At 35.7% G+C, this 6,981-nt stretch overlaps 1 protein-coding gene across 1 annotated transcript in view; it reads right to left on the bottom strand.

The window, feature by feature from the left end:
* Positions 1 to 6,981, bottom strand: part of HMGCR (3-hydroxy-3-methylglutaryl-CoA reductase) — a 27,497-nt gene that overhangs the window by 14,171 nt on the left and 6,345 nt on the right. The window lies entirely within an intron of this gene.

Here is a 6,981-nt window from a genome sequence, read left to right as displayed (position 1 = left end):
TGTCAGATACTCCTCTAAATCTGAACATTCAGATTAAGACAGACTAGGAAGAAGGATTGGCCACCCACTTCTGAAATAGCAGGCCTCTGAAAACCCTATCTTTCAAAATAGTTTCTACAAAATATTTACTGAATCACAGATTAGATAACGGAAAAATTAATCCTCAGGGCATTGTTTTTGTTGTGTACCAACCCATAATTGACTCTCTGGTCAATAGTTTCTCCTGCAGAGCAGCTGGTGGCCTCGAATCAGGTGCCTTTGAGATTGTAGTGCAGCTCCTTGCCACTAAGCTACCAGAGCTCTATATATGTATGTATAAAACCTATATAATATAGATATGCATATATAAATGTGGAAGTTAGCAATGAATTGGTTCTGATTTGATAGCAATAAAGGAGTGAATGATTAGGAAAACTTCATAATCACAATGCACATTCATTCTGGTAAATTTTCATCCCAAGTCATAATTTTCATCCTATATAAAGATGAAGAAATACTTACATTGAAACTAATGGTGGGTACTTGCTAAGATGTACTGATATGCTGTTTTCAACTCAGACCTGACCTATTTCAGACTCTCTTACATTATCTTCTAAAGGACGATTAAGTCACAAGAAAATAAGACACTAATTTACTCTAGGAAAAAGCAGGGTCTAGAAGTTGCTGTCTAGGCAGTCCCAGGACTACAATATTGGTTAAAGATAACAAAAACACTAAAGGAAAAGCCATTAAGAGTGGGACACAGAGAGAAGATGGCAGTACAGTGGGAAAGAAACTAATAATAACCTGCAGTTACACAAACAAACCAGCTATATCTACACATTCATAGCATTAAAAAAATTTTAAGAGTAACATCAGATTGCTAAAGAAAGAACTTAAAATTAAATATGGCAAATCTAAAGAGTTTTTCCTCTTTTGTTATATATTGATATTTTAATATATTAAAAACTGATTACTGACCTGACATGGTACCCACTCCAATCACAAGACATTCAACAAGAGCATCAAGGGTGAATGTGGGACCTAAAATTGCCATTCCACGTGCAATATTTTCCCTTACTTCATCCTAAAATACAGAACAAACATACTGATTACAGTAAAGAACAAAATAATTTTTTAAATGATTGCAGAGAATGCTATAGTTTATACAAAAATCAAATTTACAAAGAAAAACATACAATTAAGACTACCAAGTGTTCAAAAATGCAAAAAAATCTGCTAAATTATTGATATTGATAATATTGATTTTTTTAAAAAGAAAGAAGGTAGAATGTAAGAAGAGAGAATTCTTGTTTCCATTCCCACTGAATAGGACATTTCTTGGGAACATTCCTCTTTTGAGGGAGTACATCAATCAGGTCATTTAAATACCAAATAATTAAATGAGAAAAATTCTTGTATTTTGTTTATCAGTCTCTAAGCTAAAAAATGTTGACGAAATTGTGAGCTTTTTTTATAGTGTTTAAACCCAAAGATAACACGGTAAGTGGGAAATAATGCTAGTTTTAATGCAGGTAGTTTAGAAAGACATCTATTGAGGCTTTCTTCTATTAGATCCTGACATACTCTGATGTACTTCACCAGGAAGACACTCCTGTTTAACTGGAAGTTATACTACCATAATTACTCAAAATCTTGAAAACAGAAAAACGTGGAAGATTCCAAATTCCAGAAGTGATAGAAAAGAACTTTTCCTGAGGCACTATTTATAAAGACCAACCTTAGGACTGGACAATTAAAATAAAAATTCTGGACCATTTTTAAATCTTGGGATACCAAGAAACTCTATTAACACAAACAAGCTAGAAAAAAAAAAATCACATTTCTGTTTTGTAAATAAAACTTACCTGGGAGTTAGAACTAAGAGCAAACTTCGCTAACGTACTTGCTCTTGAAAGGTCAATCAAAAGCAGAAAAAAGGGTAAAGCTTCACTGGGGGGGAAAATAGAACAGATGATTAGGAACATTTAATAAAGGGGGAAAAACTACAAAAACTCCATTTTAAAAAAATAAGCATGTTCTCTGTAGAATCAAGTACGACTCAGAAACACTGAGAACAGATCTGCGTGCACACACACAGACTCGTATGCTTTCTGCAAACTTGAAGTTATAACCTATACTTCTTTGATATTCCCAAAGCTGAACATACTATTTACTGAAATATGATAAAAAAATTTTAACAGCAAAAATGTAATTTAAATAAAAACACTGATATCTTTATTGAAAAATACTACTCTTACATAGGGGAAGTGATTTGCATGTTGCTGTTCTTATAGCTATCAGTTACTATACTAAAGCAGAGCTCTCAGATTAAGACAGACTAGGAAGAAAGAGCAGTCATTTACTTTTTGTTATTTAATACATCTATGAAAACAGAGGGGGCACTTAGATATAGCACTGGAAGTAGAACCCTCAGATTGGAAGACACTAAAAAAAGAGAAGAAACGGCTGCGAACATCCATTCTCAAGTGTGTCAGAGATGGAGGAGGGACAGGATAGGGCAGGGTTTAGATCTATCATTAATAGGGTTATTATGAGCTGCAGCAGCACACAGCGCCACCATTAATATAAAGACCATTTGAAGTTTCAAGTTTGGGGGGAGAAAAAGTGGGATATCTCTATCTTCCTTTTCATTAATTAGTATGTGTAGAAGGACTGAGTAAACTGACAGTCCAGAGCTCTAAAGATCTGCACATTCACTATCCCATTCAAAGGAACGTATCGTAAGGAAATGACTATGAATATAAACAAAGATTTAGCTACAACAATATTCATGATAATGAAGTAAACCAGCTTACCTATGTAAAGCTAGAGGAATAAGTTATAATGTGTTTCTATAATAGAATACAGCTATGACAAATAATAGTTTAATATGGAAAAAGGAGCTCTGGTGGCTTAGTGGTAAGGAGCTGTGCTGCCAACCTAAAGTCAAGTGGTTTGAATCCTCTCTGTGGGAGAGACAGGCAAGATCCTCTCATGCGATTTACTGCCTCTCAAATCCGCTGGAGTGTCAGCTATGAGTTGGTTCTGAAACCATGGCACATAACAAGAATAACATGGAAAGATCATAAACTAGTATTAAGCATAAATGGTAAAATTTTAACAGGCATGCATTGGTCAAGTCTGCTGTCAGAGACCTCTCCAAAGTACTGAAGAGAAACAATGTCAGTCTGCAGACTAAAATGCACCTGATCCAGGTCATATTGTTGTTGTTGTTGAGTGCAATCGAGTCGTAGGCGACTCATAGCGACCCTATGACTGAAAGTCCTCAATATTTGTGTGACTTTCGTCCCTTCTCCAGGTTCATAGGGTTTCTGGAGGCACGCTATTATGGAAGTGGATGCCACTCCTGCTTCCAAGCTTGTTTTAACTGGGGAGCTCCACCAAACACTGTCCGCCATGCATAACCATTAACGCATTTGGCACCACATCAGTGTCACAGTGTTCAGCTTCACAGCAACCACAAGTTACCGCTGTACAGCAATTGGATACACCATGGCTATACGACCTAAAAGTATGTTTGAACAAAAGCAGTGAAAAACAGGCCCAAGGGCCGCAGATCATAAGTCATCCATCTTTGGCTTGGAATCATTACTTTCTGCCCACTAGGCCATTGTTTTTGCAATTATTTGCTATGCAACAGAAAGCTGAACTAGGGATAAAAGAACTAATGTCTTTGAGCTGTGGTGCTAGAGAAAGAATACTGAATATAACATGAACTGCTGGGAGAACAAACAGGTTTGTCCTAGAGAAGCTGAGATCAAGCTGCTCCTTGGAGGCAAGGATTTTGAAGCTTCATCTAACATACTCTGGACATGTTGCAAGGCAGGACCAGTCCTTGGAGAAGGATGTCAAGTTTGGGAGGGTGGAGGGGCAGCGCAAAAGGAAGACCTTCGGTGAGATGGATTGATTCAGTGACTGGAGTAACGCCAGTAGGTGTGTTGGAGACAGTGAGATTGGCACAGGAAAGAGTAGGGTTTAGGGCTGTTGTACATAGGGTCGCTATGAGTTGCAGGAGACTTTATGGTACGTAAAAACAACCACCACCACCATCTAAGATTATAGGTAAGTTTCCCTCCCTTATTTTCTAAACCTTTGAAAAATTATATATTACTTTTATAATATGGGAGGAAAATTCTTTTAAAACATTATGTAATAATTTTGCTATAAATACTTACTTCAAGCCTGTCAATTCTTTATCTAAGAAATGAATGACAACAGTACTAAATACGAAACTTGAGAAAATGGTAAAGAGTCCAGCAATACCTAAAAAGACAAAATTTAATAAAATGATATAGTTTCACAATTACACAAATAATAGCATTTAGTGTCATATAATATTTTGAGAGGAAACAATATTCTCTTCCTCTAGATTATTGTCTTTAAGTTATGTAATGTTTAACCCTTAATAATAAACTTCTGACTCCACACAGTACACCTTCAGCTATACATATTTTCATATGTTTGACTGAAACTAGGTATTTTGACAACAAAAAGATAACAAATCTGATAGTGCACAAAGAAGTATTGTATAAAATTATTACCCAAAATATATTTTGATCCAAGTTGACGTAAATTCTGGAACTGGAAGTAAATATACAGTATTGCAATGCATCGTGTTATTGTCAGAATTATAATGTCACTGCTCAAAACATCCTATTGAGAGAGAGGGAACAACAGGAAATATTTTCAATACCTTTGGCTTTTAAAGCAGTCAACAGTTTTATTTTGCATGTATCATTATTTTCCATCATTAGTTTAAATATTATGACCATAGAAATATAATAATATCAAATCAAAACCAAATATGAAATAAATAAAAATGGAAACCTGGATTCTAAAATATTCTACTGCATAAAGCCAATATATGGTCACAATAATTTCTAAAGGTTACCCAAAAAAGCTTTATTTTTCAAATATTTACACTCATTAATACAGAAAATGCAAAGCTATTTCTTGTATATTACCATAATATCTAAATAAATAGAGATTTGAGGTAAATTAATGAATATTAAAGAATTTACTCCTAACTTTTTGTTAGAATTATTATGTGGTCTTTGAATGAGATACAGTGGCTGCAGCATTGGGCTCTAGTACTGCAATGGCTGTGACAACGGTGAAGGACCAGACAGTGTTTCTTTCTGTTCTATACAGAGAAAAATAACAAAGGAGATACTTTTTACAAAATAAAAAACACTACTTTGGTCAATGTCAAATTAATTTCACTAACCTCTTCAAACTTTGGACACTCATAATTCCAACCACAGATCTTATCGTTACCAGTGAACATGTTCATGGACATCATACAGATTGTCAGTGTCACTGTGCCCACTATGACTTCCCAAGGATGGGAGGCCACAAAGAGGCCATGCATTCGAAAAAGTCTTGACAGCATGGTAGATACAGGGTTCTTGGATCCTGGAAGAAACAGCAAGTATAAACACCTTATTGTTAAACATTCTATTTAGCTATAAATTCTGTTTGTAAGCCTGGTGCTTTACACAGATGACTACTTGATGAGATTCTTAATTCAAGAAAAGAATTATAAGATTGAAAAATGAGGACTTTTGTTCTATCAAATTAACTTTCTTAAAAATGCTAAGAATTCAAGAATCTACGATCAAATAAAATAGTTCAGCTCCTGCGAGCATTTCTTTTCTAATTACTAATAAAAAAAGGCATGTCAGTGCCTGCTTCATTATCCACACTTTACTTATACAAAATGTAAATATCAAAGTGTCCTTTTATAAAGGATCATCTTAGCTTATAAAGGTATTAATTTTATATAACACTTCTTTGTGCACCATCAGATATCTTTTTGTTGTCAAAATACCTAGTTTCAGTCAATTTTTTACTCTAACAAAATGTTACTGATTAACTTTTCTGATCCAATAGTCACTACAGGAAAGTTTTTTGTGATGGATACCTCTACAGTAACAAAAAGGCTTAATAATTTTGCTTTGGTGGCTGCTTTTCTTCTACCAGAATCAGCAATCAGACTACAACAGACCAGAGGAAAAGCAATAGATGAGAAAGTCTTTAGAGCTAATAAAAATGCTAAAATAGCAATACATATACTTACTGTCTCAGAGTTGATGCCCACTGTAACAAATCTTTTTTATTACATTTTAGAGTTCTTTTCCTAAAAAACTACCACATAGGGCTTCCAAAGATATAAATCTTTCTGGAAGCAAACAGCCTCAGTTTTCTCCTCCAGAGCAGCTGAAATATTTGAACTACTAGTATTTCAGTTAGCAGCCCATCACTTAAACCACTGTGCCAATGCTGTTATATACTTGTGAGCTGGAAATGACTCATATCTGACTCTTCAACAGGTTATCTGAGGCAGTAAATATCATAGAAGGAGACAGTTCATTCTTCTCCAATGGAGCAACTCGTGGATTTGTACCATGCTCCTTTGGGTTGATAGTGCAGCTCTGGTGGCCTAGTGGTAAGAAGGAGTGCTAAAATTATTAAGGAACACAGTTTGAATCCATCAGCTGCTCTGCAGGAGGAATGGCAATCTCTTTCCACATGATTTACTACCTTCTGGACGGTCAGCTATGGGTCAGTTTTGACTCATCTGCAAACAACAAGAAGCCACGAGAGTCCCCTAAATGCTAGAATTTAGAGGTTATAAACTGCATGTAAGCAGACTATTGATTTTTCTCCTTTGATGTGGTAGATTCAAACTGTCTTACCTATCTTTCAGTCTGTAGCATAACTCCTTACCCCCTAGGGTGACAGAGCCAGTGGTGGAAAAGAACGGGTGAAAATGTATGTCCTATAGCAGAACAGATTATCAGGGAGGCTGGGCTCTATGAGGAGAAATGTGGGGTCAAGATTGATGGACGATTTAGCAACAACCTGCGTTATGCGGATGACACAACCCTGCTTGCTGAAACTGAAGAGGACCTGAAGTGCCTGCTGCAGAGTGTCAAGGACTGCAGCCTACAATATGGATTGAGGCTCAATGTCAAG

The sequence above is a fragment of the Elephantulus edwardii genome, unplaced genomic scaffold, assembly GCF_000299155.1.
Source record: "Elephantulus edwardii isolate Elephantulus edwardi_28Jun2011 unplaced genomic scaffold, EleEdw1.0 scaffold00326, whole genome shotgun sequence".
Classification (NCBI taxonomy): domain Eukaryota; kingdom Metazoa; phylum Chordata; class Mammalia; order Macroscelidea; family Macroscelididae; genus Elephantulus; species Elephantulus edwardii.
The sequence above is the reverse complement of the archived record's forward strand: the minus strand, read 5'-3'. Positions and strand labels throughout refer to the sequence as shown.